The 17,826-nt window shown below is 38.0% G+C and overlaps 1 protein-coding gene across 1 annotated transcript in view; it reads right to left on the reverse strand.

Moving 5' to 3' along the window:
• The window catches only part of LOC6628228 (uncharacterized), a 61,390-nt gene that overhangs the window by 9,187 nt on the left and 34,377 nt on the right, over positions 1-17,826 (reverse strand). Inside the window, exon 3 of the mRNA XM_002051140.4 lies at positions 10,557-10,623. The gene's annotated coding sequence lies outside the window, so the exon portion shown is untranslated. The remainder of the gene's footprint in view (positions 1-10,556; positions 10,624-17,826) is intronic.

The raw sequence follows: 17,826 nt of genomic DNA on the forward strand, positions 1-17,826 counted from the left end.
AAATTCAAGGAGATCTCATTTATGATTCACGAGTTTCAGCCAACATTTTGAGCACGATGTATGACAGCGGGGGCTGTCCTTTCAAAAAAATAAAAAATAAAACCCGAAAACACACAAAAACCAACTGACGTGCATTTAAACGTGTCCTTTCATGTATTTTTGTTGGTCAAGGTAAACAAACGTTGAGCCGGAGCCACAAATGCCCCTGGGGCAGCGCAATGCACGTGTTTTTCAGCCGGACAGTCAAGGGGTGATGTGCCCCATGGAGGGGGCGTGTCTGTGGTTGTGGCTATGTCTGTGGCTGGGGCTCGTTTACTCTCGTATTTTACACGCATTTGTCAGCTGTTTGCTGTTCGGTTTACGGACAAGTGAAAACTGTGTAAAAATCACGTTTAACGCATAAATCCAAATGCGTAGCTCTGCAGCTGAGAAGCGCCTAAAAGCAGACTATAAACAGACAGGCAGCCAGAAAGAGAGAGTGAGATAAAGAAAGGGACAGACGGCAGCCAGGTAAACTCATGCACATCGTTAATTAATCTGATGCACAGTTTGGAAAGCACTGCTGCCTCCAATGCACATCAAATTTGCTTCAAAATAAATAAAATTTATAAAATAAATAAAAAGCAAAAACACTACCGGATTTAGACCACAAGTGCGGCTTTCAACCTGTCTGGCCATTCGTAATATCTAAAAATATCAGTTTCGAAAGCATTTTTTTCGCTATATGTCCTAAATAATCGTATACGATATAGGCAGCCAAATAGCTGTTGGCATTTTATGTGCCAAAAACATGCATGCAAATTTATTTATGGCTGCAAAATTGTGGTGCGTAACACTAAAACTGCCAACGACATGGCTTACAGTCGCAGTCGGGCAGTCGGGGCTCTACAATATTTAGTAGTTTTATTTTAAGATTTATTTGCCGTATATCTGGCATTAAATTAAATGAAAGACTTGCATATGAAATGTTTGCTCTTTATCAAATTAAATACAAAAAAAAAAAGAGAACAATAAGAAGCAAAATATATGTTGAATGATCCGCACTACATTTCAATACAATATCTTACATACGACCGTTTTATATATATTATTTCGATCTTATTCCATTTTTCTCAAATGTTAAAAGCATAGTGAAAATACTTTATTAAGTGAAAATATACAAACTGATAAAAAATGTATAAAAAGCGCTGCTAATTAAAAGGCTCCGATTCTCGGACACAAACAAAAATCAGGATTCCAAAAATAATTTAAAATACGTATTAGAAAGATGGGAGCTTGATCAATATTGGGCTCACAGATATCTCCCTCTATGTGTTATACATTTTGCAAGAATTTTATTATGTCGTCAACAATGCGTGAGATTACGATCATTACGATTTTCAGATTATGTTGCTTTAAGTCTAGATATTTGTTTAGAAATATATATTTTTAATTTCCCTTCACAGCCTTCGAAACAGCTGTTGGATTTTCCGAAGCTTCAAAAAAATATGTCTTTTCATATCTCAATCTCTTTTAACCTATGCATAAAATTTATATATCAAATATCTCAGCACAAAGTCTTCTCCACTTTAACTCACAAATAACCCTTTCTTGTCTGCTTCAACCAGATTGTCGAGCTAAGCGCCCAACAAAAAGCTTATCGGGACACAACCAAAAACAAGAACTGTAAACAGAAGAAAAGCAAAGCTTATTCTTGCCACAGATGGTTGCACGTGCAACAACAAACAGCAAACATCTACAGTAAATGATTGCGCCTTTGAAGATGTTGTCCGATGTCTGATTGGACGTCATTCCACCTGCGCATTACGTGACGAGCAGCTCAATCTAAAGACTCAATGTGGGCCAAATTGGCCCTGGCCACAGCCACCTCCACCTCGAAGTGGGCCGTAGAAAACCAGTAGGCGTGACTTATTAGTGATTGCTCAATTAAAAGATACCCTGTACGGAACCTTGCGAATTTATAGATTATTTATGTACATTTCTTATATTGGAAAATATGTCGAAATAGTTTTTTGCTTAATTTGGTTTTAACAAACATTTTCACCTAACCAATATACCCATATTTATTTGATTAGTATGAGTACAGGGTATAATTAGTGCCAAGCACAGATGCCACAAGTGTCACTTGGCATGAAAATGTGGCTCAGTTCCTGTTCGCAGTGGAAGTCAACTACAGAACTGGGTCACGGCCGGCGGCAGAGTCCCGGCAATGTCCTGCCGGTCCTGTCTGTATATATCCACAATTCAATTGCATAAATTACGTATATGTCGCTTGAAATAGCTGTACTAACCATTTATGATGCAATTAAAGGTCAGTTAATGAAATCAGTCGGCTCTTGTCACAACAATGCAAATGATAATGCTTGTGGCAATGGCCAATGCTAAATGTGGGCCGGCAAATTAGCCTTGGGCATTGCATAGCCAATCGACAAGCCCAATCCAATAAGCTACAATCCTGTCCGTCGACCTGAAGAGCAGAAACATCGACAAACGGGCAGCGGCAGAAAATAAGCAAGGGATATACGTTCCATATTTCACTAGTTAATAAACAAGGAATTATCTTTTTTTTATAACTTACAAAAATATTCTCTATATTAATTAAATAGTAGCCAGTAATATCCTTCTTTGACTGCCCGAATTTCTCACACTTGTAGATTCAATTTTTCAAAAATTCCTTTTAGCTTTTAAATTACAATGCAAAAGACAAATAGTGTAAAAATGGCAGTTTCCCAGCCCCGTTCCTTACCAATCATTCAGTCCGTAAATCAGTCAGTCAGTCACTTTGTTGCATTCAAAAGTTTTATGTATTTATTTTCAGCTCATAAAAATGTATATTTTTTTGTAAAAAAAACCTACCTTCACTGAACTTTTCATAGTTTTGTTAGCTGGTGCTCTGTTTTTGGCCCTAATTGACCATGAATATTTGATGGTTGCGCCCATAACAATACAATTACAAAAGTGATCAAAGTATTTACGTGAGTGCCCTACAAAACGGATGCCACGGGGCGTATGGGTAACATTTTTACATGCCATGCACGATGTTGGACAGCTGGGCAGTAAACTATTTAGCTAGTAGTAGCTTGCCCCATCGAACACATCAAAAGTCAATCGATGTAATGTCAAATCTACGTGAAGGCCATAAACCAAAGGATGGGCTCAAGGGCGTTGGGAATGAAAAGGAGTGGGAGCGAGGTAAAAATAATGGGGCACAGCTTGACAGCAATGTGGTATATATTTTGCCCAGCGTGGATAGTAGCTCAGCTGGGGATAGTGGTTCACCTGGTTTGGTTGGGCCTGGCCACTCCCTGGACACGCCCACGCACGCTTAACTTTAAAACGACTGCAGTTCCCGCTAAATGGCAACAAATCTAAGCGTCTAACAGCCAAGTTGGGTGATATATAACCATGCAGCACTCAGCTCTAAGCCAACTTGCATTTCCATTGTTTTGCACTGCACAACCAAAAACAAAAAGAAGAAAAACAAAACAAAAAACAAACAAACAAAACAATCGCTGGAAAAAGTAAGAGCAAATATTTGAGCAAAAAAGAAAATGCATCGATAAGAAGAAAAATGAAAATAAAAAAGAAAAACTATGGAAATGTTTTTTGCTGCTGTTGTTGAGGCTGCAGTAAATTTGAATTTAGTTTGTGGTCTGTAGCGCCCGACGAAGTCGTCAAATAAAATGGAACGGAAAAGCTTTTAAGGCAGCATTTGGTGGTTGTTGCTGATGGTGGCCCGTGTTGAGTTTCAATTAACTGAAAAGTTCTGCAATTTGTGCGAAATGGTTTTACTCTGACTTGCCGTTTAATCACATTTGCTAATGCTCTTTGAGGTATTTATTTATTTTAGACAGAATAATTTAGAACTATTCGCGGTTTAAGTTGTTGTTTATTTTTGTAGCTGCAATTGATTTTGCATAGCATTAGTCAGATTATTTGATATTAATTTAATTGTAACTAATTTCTGGTACTAACATAATTGAACTAGTTTGAAATTTTGTAAATTTACATTTATACCTAAGCTGAATGCCATATCTAAGTATTTTCTCTAAAAAAAATGATTGCAATAAATTTTTCACCGTGAAGCCAACTCAAGTTTTTTCATTTTGTAATCTTGTGTTTTACAAAATCATCTTCATTATCTGAAGATGACTTAGTTATTTAATTTATGATAAAGGATTGTCTGATTTGCCACAGTCTCCTGCGTCTAGCTGTGTGTCCTGATCTACTTCTGCTTCTCTGTTTACTGCTGGCAATCCCTTTGGCACCTTAATGCAGCTGATTACTCCCAAAGGCTTTGAAAAGAGCTAACAATATTTCAGTTACCTGACCACCCAAGCCCACGCAGCCACTGGCCGTGCACAGTGCAAATCAATTTTGTGCTCAGTCATATCGGGCGTATACGTGATCTGGCACATTTGGGCAAAACTTGGCCACGCTTTCAGCTGATTAAGTACACCGCATACGAATGCGCCTTTCGGTGAGTCTGTGCTTAAGTGGAGAGAAAACAACTTGGCACAATTTGGCGCTTTTGTTGCGGTCAAGTAATTTTTAGAATTTTTATTAAACAAACAAGAAAGCGCGAGGGAAAAAGAAAGGGAGAAAGAAATTTGAGTAAAAGAAAACAAGTGCAATATAATGAAAGAAAAAGCATCTTGTCGACATGAAAGCGAATTCTTTGGCGCGTCTTTAAGCCGATTTGCTCAAGGGGCGAGAATCAGGGAAATTGAGACTGAGAAAAAAGAGAGAGAAAGAGTGGCCCAGAACCACAAAATGCTATAACAATTTTCAAGTTAATTTCGCGTCTTTCAAAGTAGCCGCAAGGGTACAGGCATGAAGGGTAAGCACAAAACTGCAAATGGCATTTTTATTAACTAACATGAAGATAATCATGATAGCTACGCTGAAAATGATAATGACGTTGGGGCAGTGGCCTGTTGCTATTGCCCCTCCCCCTCCCCACACCATTCATGCACTTTTTGCTGCCAGCTTAATAAGTCGAACAACTAAGTGGCCCGATCAGAGGGCTCAGCAGGCATTTAGCTAGCATTAACTAGAGGCAACTCAATGCCAATATTTCACTTGGTTTGCTGGCTTAAATCCTTTAAGCATGCACTCCATTAAGCTTACACGTGGACCGTTGCATAAGGGGCTTTAAAGTGCGTAAATGCGAATTACTCGAACATTCTGTGTATGGAATTGAACCGTTAACAGAATTGATACAGATTTAAAACTGTTTTTATATTAACATATAAACAAAAATTCGAAAGAGTATTATACATTTTCAAAACACTATCAGTAAAATTTGAGAATAGAAAATAATTTCGAAATTCAAATCAGCTTGTGCTTACGATTTCGGGTTTATAAAGCCATAGCTTTTCTACTCAAACATTATTTAATAAATACCAAAAACAACAACAAATTGCAGAAAAATACCATATGTTGTATCATTCGATCACATCGTGCCTTCCTCCACAATTTCTTACTTTCTTTTTAATCTGCGTCCCAGCACTTCGGCGACTACACGAGTAAATCAATCAAATTTAAACGCTGCCTGATTGATTGATTGACTGATTGATTGATTGGTCGGTGGGTTAGTTAGTTGAGGAACGTGCGCGTTCCACACGCATCAATTAGACGCGCTTAGCCCACTGTTTTGGTTTTCCACATTCTGGCTGCCAACTTGGGCCCACCTCTTGGCCCCTCCACCCCGCCGCCCCGTCGCGCACCTACAATTCCCACGCTTCTGTTAGATGCAGCATACGCTTGTTTGACGCTGTGTTTTTGGCTTACGGTATTTGGTTTTTAATGAGCCCTCGCGCAAATTGTTGTGCCAGTTTTCGAGCTGCCCGATGGAGGGGGAGTTGATTTATTAAGTACAGCTCTGCTTTATGTCGGCATTGAAATTAAAATTGTGTGAATGTTGCCAGTTTTATTTATTTGTATTTATTTCAACTCGACCTTGCGCAGCTTAACAAGCGTTCCGAGCACGGTGCGTTCTGATGTCATCCCAGAAAAAATCTGTTCACTTGATATATTTTATTCACTCGCAATGATTTGCATTTTCGCAATTGTTGCATAGTGAAAATGTTGCCAAAAAATAATCTGAGCCAACTATTTCTCTAAGCTTATAAACTTTCTTGCATTATACATTTTGTATTATGTTCATATGAATACAGCATTTATGTATTGCTACAAACTATACTGTAAGAATCCAAGTTATATTTGCGTTAATAAAAATAAAATGAATACTATCATAATAAAAAATTAATCAAGTCTCATGTTAATTAACAATGCAAAATGCGTCACGTAGTGATTGTTTATTATATTATTGATTATTATTTTATTATTGCTTGTAAAAAATATAAAGTTATTGAAACGACATAATTCATAACTTAAACAAGCTTTATTCCAGTTAATACGAGAATTTTGTGTTAAAAAATTTGTAAACATGTAATGCGTTATTTTCAATAAATTAAAAACCTGCTTTTGTTAGCTCCCATATTTTTAATTAACTGACGCTTCTCTTGTTCTTTTGTATATTAAATACGTAGCGCTTGAGTTGAACATATATCGAATCTCAAGGTCTTAACTTGGTTTATTTATAAAAATCATAGTTGTTATCGTTAAGTACTCTCTAATTGTAAATGTCATCTGTCGCCTATTTGGTCTATTTGGAAAATCATATAAATTTACAATGACCAGCGACCTTCAAGCCAACCAAGCCATTGGGCAGATGCAATGCAGCCTGAGTAAGCCTTGTCAGCCTTGTCACAGTTGCTACCTTTTTTCTCTCTTTCGTTCTCCTCTATTCTCTCTGAATAAAATAGCCAAAATACATGGTAAGCAGCTGTGCAACCTATTTATATGTTCTAGATGACACTGGAGAGGCGTGAGAATGCACAGAATTATGGGCACTGGCAACAGGCGGCCCCAAAAAAGATATATGTACAGTGAAAGTTCCATTAATGGACAGTTTCATTGGGCAAATAAATATTGCATGAGGCTAATTTTTCCAGACCTTACAAGGATTATCCATTAACTTGAAAGAAAATATAAATTCTAAATAAAATTACAACATTGTTAACGACGAATGAAATTTGTCGTATTTTCCCCGTACTCTTGATATCTCTTCGACATCTCAATCGACTATCGCTCAAGAGAGCTTTCACTGTATAGTAATCAGGTAGCTAACACGACGTCCTTCGCAGCGCAGCGAAATATGTAAAACTTTACCATATATCCGCAGTGTGTGTAGGGGAGGTGAGTGGTGCTCGGTTGGGAATGTGATGCGCTGCTGTTTGCCAACAAAGAGCATGCAAAATCATCAGGCAGATAAAAAGCCATAAAAATAGTACAACACGTTGGCGTAACAGTAGCCGTAGCTGGAGCAGTAGCAGCAGCCTCAGCAGCAACACGGAAACAAATAAAAATCAACAGGATTAAATATGCAGGCGTGCCTGGCTTCATCTCTCGCTCTTTTACAAAACACATCTCCTTCTCTCTTGCTCGTTAGCTCTCTTGGTGAGCTTTGCCCGGGGCTCGTTTAACAGGCCCGTCCGGCCTTAGTTCGGCTCCGGCTAAAGCTAAGGCTCCGGCAATGGATACGGGTATGGTCCTGCTTCTAGATGCCTTGGCGCTGGCCAATCTGTAACATTTTGTCATGGATTTTTATGCAGTGTTGTCGTCGGCGGAGTCTCGTGTGTCCGTGTCCGTGTCCGTGTCCAAGTCCATGTCCTTCGCACGTTTTACCTTGAGCGCAGCTCAGGCAAATTCAACAAGTTACAATAAGGTAAATTCCAATGCACCACTTGAGAAATGCCCTGTATTTTAATTTACAATGTGCTGAACATATCTGCCGATTTGGTTTATTTTTATGCATTCAAAAGAGGTATCATTTAATTCGTAAACGTTTGAAATTTCCAAGCAGCACGCGCACTTTAGTAGAAAAACGTCTAATAAGCCAATAATTGCTGGTTCGAGTCTACTTCAATTCCTACTTTTTTTGCATTATTATTTACTTTTTAGTTTCATTCAATTTAAGAAAATGAATTACTATGTCGCAAAGTACACATCCTCAATCAGATAGAAATTTCAGTCTTCCAGCCAGCTAATCTTTCAGTTACGGGGTATATTACACATATACGCCGCACATTTCTATGAGCCTGACTGTCTTTGCGTTTAAAATTTATTTCTCACGTTTCGCTCGGCTTGGCAAAAAGACATTTGCGGAAATGGGCCACGTTTTGCCCGGTCGCGCGTCAAATGAGTTGGCACGGCCGCCATTTTATCAGCCCGTGGCCATTTGACAGGACCAGGCCAGCGTATATAGATATGAGGATGCGGCATTGCCAAACACACAATTATATATATATATATATATATATGTATATATATATATATGTATATTAAATATTAAAACCGCCAGCGGCGTTTCACAATTAGAGCTGAGCGAATGAGACAGAGAATGAAAAAGGCGCGGAATTCAGGCAGCTGCAACTTGACTCGTGAATGTGGCACATAAATTGAAAGTCGAGTCGTCGTCGTCATCATCTTCTTCCTCTGTCGCTTTGAACACAAAATGGAAACGTTTCCTGCGCATAAATTCAATTTAAGCCACATGCTACATGCCACATGCCGCATTCCAAAGAGACGCACTAAAACGCTTTCGACTGCCTGCAACTTGCATAATTCATTCGCTTTGCCAATCGAAATTCACACACACACACACACACACCCTTTAGGTGCCTTGACTTATTCAAGTCTCTGGCACGTGTCGCAAGTCCAGGTCTTCCCCCCTCGCCGCAAGCTGCCAGCTACAATTTCCCTAAAGCGACATAACCGTATTATAAGTTTGCTGTAGCTCAACAGGGCGTATGCGTGATATGTGCTGCATGTTGCAGCAATTCCCACACTGTGGCAGCTGCATTTGGCAAACTTGTTCATCAGCCAATTGATCATTCGCCACTGAATTAGTTACGCGGCATTCAATTAGGTAAATATTCAACATAAGCTGCGTAATGGAGCGCAAATGTTGTTAGTTATTCGCTAATGGTAATTTAAATTAAACTAAATACCTTAAATTTGTTGTTGCTAATAAAATTGGCTGAACACAAGCAAAAATAAGCAGAATATTTCCACATATCAAAAGTACGCAGTATTTAATAATTAATGTTTTTCTATACATATTTTTAAAAGTATTTGCTTTTATTGAATTGAATAAATTTAATAAGGAAGAATATATACGTTTTGGCATTAGAAATATTGTATTCATTCACTGCAAACATTTGAATACCTTTTACAAGGTTGTGATTATTTTCATCTGACCTTGCCGCATTTCCAGTACTTTTGTCACTTTTGGTGCTTAGAAAATAATCTTTTTTGCACTTGGATTTAGATAAGTCTCAAAAATTGTACAATTTCGTAATTTGCATTACAAAATTGCACAATAGCCTGTCTCTTATGCCAATTTGAGCTTTCATCCAGCTGATGATTATCAATTGCATCGCTTTTCAATTAAACCGCAAGCTCTCTTAGCACGAGCCAACTCAAAAACCACAAATTCTATGTCCTTGTACATCTCTCTCTCTCTCTCTCTTTCTATGTTGTCTCTCACTCTTTCCCTCTGTGGGCTTATCAATACCCGTAGACGCTTAGATAAGCCTGTGTAAAACCTTGGCGCATTGTGCGTGTTTAGTTAAATGTAGAACTTTTGTTTGGCATTCCATTTGTCCGTAGGCGTTGTAATTAAAACTGAATGCAACATGACGCTCGCTGACTCTACACTCAGAGAAAAAATAGGCCTCAATCGTTTGTAAAAAAAATGTATACACTTTTGGGTACAAATTTATAAGAACATTTCAGTCTTAAATATTTTTTAATAAAGCATGAATCAACCTTGATATTCTTGGTTTTATATTTAGAGAGAATGGTATTAGTTCCTTTTTTTTTTTGATAAAGGTCACCTAATTTTATACCTTGTATTTATAGGATTAGACATTTTCTTCCTGTATTTACGGAATATGATATTTTGACTTTGCTTGATTCGGGTAGAACATTTCCCATAGATTCTCTGAGTGTATGTCCTTCGGTTGCCCAGAACAATAGAGACAAGAGCCCAAGTACATAAGTTAATTAAATATCTGACAATACGTAGCTCAGTCCGAATAACTCTAACGTGAGCGTAGACTATTTGTGTGTGTGTGTGTGTGTGTGTGGGAATTGAAGTGTGTATATTCCAGGAACTGCAATTTAAACCACCTGGTTGCCGTGGTATTGGGGGGCGTCAGTGGGCGTGGCGAAATTTGTGGCTTGTTACGCGCTATTTAACGCCATAGCGTCAAATTTATATTGCACAGGCATAGCCACAGCTTTTGCACAGGCTGAAACGCGCGCGCGCACGATTTCATTTCGCATATCAATCATACGCACCGTTTGCCCCGTGCAAGAAATGCTTCAAGTCATTTGACAAGGACTTTGACTGTGACTCTGTTGTGCTGTCGCTGACACCGCCGACAGCACAATTTAATGTAGATTTATCAAAATGCTTCACTTACAGTTTCAATTGGCTTGATTTTGATTCCTGTCTTCTGCTGCTTCCTTTTGCGCTGCCTGCCAAAAGTTCTGTAAATAAAAGAAAACAACAGATTTGCATAAATTGTATCAACATCATTTAATGTTGTCAATTACGAAATTGAATGAGTATTAAATGCTGCAGAAAGTACAGCTAAGGTGCGTGCATTGAATATTTGAGATCAAAAAAGTTAAGCGATATGCAAATGCTGTGACATTTGCTAAGTTTGTGCTTTGTATTTGAGGATTGTATTCAATATATTGTCAGCAGTCTGGAATTTGCGAATTGATTAGCAACAAAGTGCGCCTACATTTTTCGTTTAATCTGGAATCACAAAAGCTTACCAAATTGTCACCAATTCGTATTAAAACTCAATGAGCTGTTATAACATTGATTTATAGGTTTCGTGTTCTCTTAGAATACAGGAATTAATTTTTTACAATATATTTGTATAAATAAATGATGGCTGATTAAAAAATTCCCTATTTGCAGAATAAATACCTTATAGCTATAATATTTTGTTTATGGCATCCACATTTATATATATAAATACATTTTCTCAGCATAAAAGATTGTCAAAATATTTAAACACTGATTAAATACACTTCATTTGCTACGCAGAAGGACTGAATAAATGTGATGGTAAATATTTTTATACTTATTTTCTCATATTAAGTAAACAAAGAAACGAGGGCGGTTGTATATAAAAATAAATAATATAATAAAGCGTAGAGGGCTGCACAATAAAAGAAATATGTGCCAGGCCATTGCATTTGGACAAAAGGCTCAACATAATTTGCATGACAGGATTTGCGGAGGACGTTGGCCAGAAGCAACAACAACAACAACAACAACAACAGCAGCAGCAAACAACTGTTACAACAATGCCAGTTGCCATAAAATGAAAAATCCCCAACGAACTGCAAACAGCAGCAACCGCAGCAACAACAATAACAACATCTCACAGTAACGACAACAAACAACAACATGCGCAAACAACAGGCTGCGACAATTTTCGTGATTTATAGTCAGCAGCTCCTTGTTGCTGTTGTTGCTATTGTTGCTGTTGCTGCTGCTGCTGCTGGCAGTCACAGCCTGGCGTCTTTCGGCTCCGGGCTTGACTCCGGTTTGCAACTTGGTTAAGAGGTGTATTTCCTCGGCAAAGATGCGAACCGAAGCAACAACCGAAACATCAACAACAACAGAAACCAAAAGTACGGATAATTTATTAGGCATGCCCAAGCCCAAGCTGAAGCCAAAGCAAACAACAATGCAGCCAACAAACTGATTATGTTTCCTTCGTACTCCTTTTAAGGACAAGCTGCTTTGGTGTGTGCGTGCGACGGTGCAAAGCACATCGAAAGGATTTAATGGCCGCGTGTAGTCAAAAAAGATGCGCAACACATGAATTACTCGATTCAATCTACTTTCGTTTATTGATGGATGCATATCCCGCAGGAAAGGGGATGTCTGTACAATGACGTTTCCATTAAGAATATCAAAGAAGAATAATGTGCAAAACTAGTAGAAGAGTTAAAAAAAATAGTAGTAGATTTGGTAGCAGAAAGTAAAGTGAAAGGTAGAAAGAGTAGTAAAAATAAATCATATGGAGTTTGGACTAGAAGTAGAAACAGATAACATTATAGTAGTATTAGGAGTAGTTGATGTAAAAAAAGGTATTATCAGAGATAGATAGTAATAGATAGTAATAGTCAAAACGAAGTAACCGAAGATGTTATATTATTAGTAGTAATAGTAAAATTAGAACGAGGTTGAAACTCAAGTAGGGTAGTAGTAGTAAAAGTAGACGATTTAGTAGTAGAAGAAGTAATAATAGAAACAGGAGAAGTAGAGTAAATAAAATAAAATAAAGTTAATGATGTAAAGATGAAGTAACAAAAACAGGATTGGTAGTAATAATAATAATAATTAATAGTAGTAATAGGAGTAGTAGGAATAGTAGTAGCAGAAGTAGTGAAAGTAGTAGCGGTATTAATAGTAGCAATAGTAGTAGTAGTAGTAGTAGTAGTAAAAGTAGCAGTAGTTATAGTAGCAGCAGCAAGAGCAAAGCAGTAGTAGTAGTAAACGTAGTTAGGTATAGGGAGTAGAAAGAAATAGTAATAGAAGTGAGGTACAATAACAGTACAAAAACTATGATAGTACTATTATTATAATTATTTGGATTGATATAAAAGAAGGGATGAGCCTCTAGAAAACGTTAATATAAAGTTGTATAATTCCTTTGTGCGCTGTTACTTGTATTTCACAAAAGAACAAAAGGGGTAGATCGTTTACCGAGTGAACAATGCATGCCATAGTAATTCAATTGGCATTGCCATTCAAGAATAGTTTGAAGCTCATTAGATAACATTTTATAAAAATAGCTACCTGTACCTTGTGCCCGGTTACACTTACCTAACAGTTGGCATTTGTGCAACATTTCAAAGGCAAGGCTGCTGATGATGTGCATTATGTTTTGTTTTACGCAACGCACTCGACATAAGACGGCAATGTAAGTATTCTGTAAGCAGTTACGAAGAGAAACCTAGGAAACAACTCCCCTGCAAACCCAGTTTTGCCCGCTCTCAGCTGCAAACGTAGGTGGTAATCCAATTCCATGAACTTGGGCACTTGTTGTTATTCAATGCTTGGCCAGCTTTACGGCTAACAAATTGCACAACATTTGTAAGCTTTTAGCGCGTGGCCATTCTTTGTCGGGCGGGGTTCGGGGCTTGCATGAGGGCGAGGGTCAAAAGCAATTTAGTTGGCAACTTGTCTGCTTCGAGGGTTTTGGCACTTGGTAAAAGTTTTCTGTGCTGCTCTTGCAGGATCAAAGTTATTGCATATCCCTTCGGCATAGACAAGTGCAAAGGCGAAACCAAAAGCAAGAGCAAAAGCAATCAGCATGCAAATTGCAGTTGGGGACAACCAATATATAAGGCCAGCTGCTGATGGACCAGAAAGCGAAGTATATTGATATGTATACACACAATAAGCTACTGAGACTGCAACCGAGACAGCGCGAAAAGTATGCAACAGTATGCGCAAACTATACCCTCTAATTGAAGTTGGATAGAAAGGTGTGTTTAATAATACATATTGATTCTTTACTTTTTGGCTTCCCTTCCCCTCCGCCACATTTAAACATCATCTGTAAGAAATACTAATTTGACTTCGATTCCGCACTTATTAAAGAACTTATTTTCTTTGGTGTGAAGCTTGAAAGAGCTGTGTGGTGATTACAGGGTATAGCCCAGTCTAACTCTCGGCTAGAGCATTCGCATTGTGTATTTGCGAGATCTTGAAATAGTTGCAATCGTGGCCCAAGCGGCACTCAATGTCAAAAACAAAAGACTTGCCGGGCGTCAAGGACAGTCTGCGAGCCTGCGAGCACATTTCAGGGTTGCCAACGCGTGCGAGACGAGGCGGCATTGATGCATTGAGGCCAGTCGCCCAGCCGGTCGTCTAAGACTCTAAGGCCGGGGATGAGCGCCTGTGGCAAGGTCGTTGCTGCCACAGAAACGTAATTCTAAAGGGGGCGAAAGACTAAGGGAAAAGTTATTGAAATATGAGCCGAACAATAATAATAATAATAATAATAATAGCAGAAAAACTTGCCATTACAGTAATACTTAATAACATTCATAATAATGATAGCACGCACAACAACTTGACCAAAAGACAAGAGGCACGCAATGCCAGGCACTGCGGCGTATACGTAACGAGGCATCGTTTTTTGTTTCTCCAATTTATTTACAAATTGAAAGTAAATAAGTAAGCGTGCTGTTGTTAAGTATCAGACTAGGCTATACCCTTCTGTATTTGTCTGTATTTATATATAATATAGCCAGCTCTTATATCCCCTTAGTATGCTTTTAAAAATCTATACTAATCGATTGAAGGCAAATCGTAGAGATATCAAAATACAAACATGGACTAACTAACTCTCATCCAGCTGAAGATTTTACAAGCTGCGAGTGGTCTTCAGCAAACTGTTAAACATAAGGTGACAACATTCTCTCCAAGGGTATAACAGTCGTCCAAGACGCATATAAAGTAGGTCCCCCTGTACAGGTCAGAGACAGTAGGTAGCGGGTAGATGATAAAACTTTATGAAAACTTGGCAGCACGTTTCGGTTACTTTGGTGGCCCCAGTTTGGCAGCCAATTATGGCCAGGGTGTAACCAGTAGAAAGGTGTGTGTACACACACTCGCACACAAGCGCACATACGGGCATAAAGCGAGTACGAACATTAGATTCTATAGACGGCTTTGAAGTGAATGGTGGCCATTAGATTGGGCAAACAGAATTGTAAAGAACTGTTTACCCAAACTTGTGTTGTTTGCCAACAATGTGAGCCGTGTGAATGCTTAGCAAATACAAATCATATTCGTTTATTATTCGTTAAATTCTCATGGTACGCAACTTCACAGACAGAGCAAATATTGCCTAATCGCCGTGGGATTATGTAAAGTAAAATGGAATTCTACGAACTGAAACTAAAATTTACATTTAGCTATACAGTAAATGTCAGATAATAAAATATGTATTAATTGAATTCTTTAATGAAAAAATTCTTGAAAAAAATATAAAATAACAAAATATATTTTATTAATTACTTCAGAGCAGAATTCAAAATAATAATAAATATATTTTATTATTTATTTGAGAATGCATTTAAAATAAATATATATATTTTAGAGGAATAAATATCAAATATATAAAATAATGCTTGAACAGCATTTTTGCTTCGATTTTCAATTAATATAGATTAAAGATGAATTTGTTAAACAAAAATTACAAAAAAGAGATATTGACGATATTTAATTTGAATATACTTGTAAGGGGTGTTCTGTTATCCAATACATTTGTACCTGAGTTTCAGAAATTGTGGACTTTACTATTTCTGGTATATACGCAATCAGAGAATAGCATTTATTTATTCGATCAAGGCATCCCTTTCATTTAGCCTTAGAGAAACTATATCATAATCATTACCAATATAGCTTTAAAAAGGCAGCAAAGCAATTTTAAGCTAGTAAGCTTTAAGCTGAAAATAACAAATCGGGTTTGTTGTTAGCCGAAATTAAAGAGGAGGCACTAGCTCAGAAGATGAAACCAGTTTGCAGCCCTAATGAACATCTTTCTTTTTTCTGGTAATGTGCTAAGCCTTGGCTATTTGGGAGATGTTTCAGAGATACCTATCTTAACAGTGGGTCGCGGCATCCTTCCAGCTGATATGCGTTGCACAGACAGGGGCATCTGACGCATCCTGCCATTTTTGCCAATTACCGATCCCAGACTGTCCTATCATCAACAACACAATTCGGACATTTCACGCTTTGCGGGCTATATTAATGGGCCAGCTAACAAGTTTTGTCCAAACTGTTGCAGGGACCCACCTTTTTGGCTGCTTTTCATTTCCTTATTTATTCAACAAGTTCCGCTCACAACGAAGCAATCTAGGACTTGACGACACGCACAAAATGGGAAGGACGCGGCAGACCGAGGGTAGAGAGAGGGAATTGGCAGAGGGATAGGTTAGGCGCCAGCGGGGTGGTTCCAGTGGCAGTTTTATGCGCTTATAATCACATTTTTTTCTCGGTATTTGTCGGCGTGCGGCATCGATTTGTTTGGCATTTGTTGCATGCCGCAAGGACACGAATACCTCGCATGCTCCTGCCGCACGCGCACCTTCTCGTTGACTTGACTTTTGCGGGCCTTTACTTTAGTGGCATTTATTTTGTCAAATGTTATTTATGTAGGAATGTCTAGCGGGGTCGGCGGGGGCCCAGAAGCTGGGCGTGTGGTTGGGCGCGAACAGGACTAAGGACTTGTAAGCCTGTAAGTGCGTGTCTATTTGCTTGGTCGCCTTGTGAGTGGTTTTTCGGGTATGGCTTAGAGGTATTTTCTTTGCGGCACCTTATCGAAGCCTTGCAGCAGCAGCCGCTGACAGTTGCCGAAACAGAACCCTAGCATCCTGTAATTGGAACAAGGGTTTTCTCTGCTTTTTTCACAGCATGCGTGTGTGTGCTTATGACAAACTCATTTCATATTTATTAAATTTGTGCGCTTTCGGGTTTTATTTTCATTTGGCACGTACCAAAACAAACATTTAGTCATGTTGCCTTATGCGAATGCCCTTTGCAATTCGAACGGGTTGCATAAGTTTCTCAATAGCCTTGCTAATCAGTTTTATAAGCATCAATCTCGAATTCTTCTGGGGTTCGTATCGCAAAAAGAAAACTTATATAAGATCATATAATCATATGGGATTCTGAGCTGACCCTTCAAAGAGTGTCTCTTGTAAAACGAAGAATAATAATAATAATAATAGCCAAGGCAATAAACAATAAATTAACATTTTTTATATCTTTAAATTACTACAGTTAGGCATTTTCTATCCTTAAGCCCAAAATTATTTATGGTTATTTATTAAGTTTGCTTTTTTTCTATATAAAATAAAACCTTGTCAGTTTTTAACCCAATTACTTAGCAGTGTATCTTTTACTTTGTTACATTCAAATCATTTTCCTTTCTCTTTTTTTTTTTTTTTTGGTGGGCTTCTGTTTGCCAACACTCGTAAGTCCCTCTACAATTCCAGCCACGCCTACACTCTCGCAGCCTGCTTTTCGTTGCCCCTGGCAAGTGAGCTATGTAATTAAAACTGTTGGCCAAAGCTGAAAATAGTTTAAATATTTTTCCTTTCATATATTTTAGGGTTTTAAAAACAATAATTAAATAAAACCGATGGCAACAAAACACACTCAATTATTAAGTTCAAGCGAATGCTTTACCATAAAATTCTTTTCTTTTTTTTTTTTTAAAGAGGCAGCAAAAAACAATACAAAAAATGAATAAACAGGTAAAAAGGGGGCGGTAAAAATTTCGAGGCATGACGCCGTGAATTTGTTTGCCTCAATTCGAAATAAATGTACGTAAATAAAGTCCAGCAAAGGCAGAGTGTGCACAATTGCCATTAATGAATATGAATATGAATATGAATGTGAATATGAATATGAACAACCATAAATGAATGTTGCGTGTGTGCAAATGGAAATAACAATATAACGAACTGTTGAGAAGGTTCCCAGGCAGATCGCATCGCACAAATTGTGGTCGCACTGTATTTTTCTCTTTTATTATTTTTCTTCAGATTTTTGACTGCTGTGAACTTTGCGAGTACGTACAGGGCAGCTGTTATAGTTGTAGTTGTTGTTGTTGTTGTTGTTGTTGTTGTTCTTAAGTTTTT

Source organism: Drosophila virilis, chromosome 4, assembly GCF_030788295.1.
Source record: "Drosophila virilis strain 15010-1051.87 chromosome 4, Dvir_AGI_RSII-ME, whole genome shotgun sequence".
NCBI lineage: Eukaryota > Metazoa > Arthropoda > Insecta > Diptera > Drosophilidae > Drosophila > Drosophila virilis.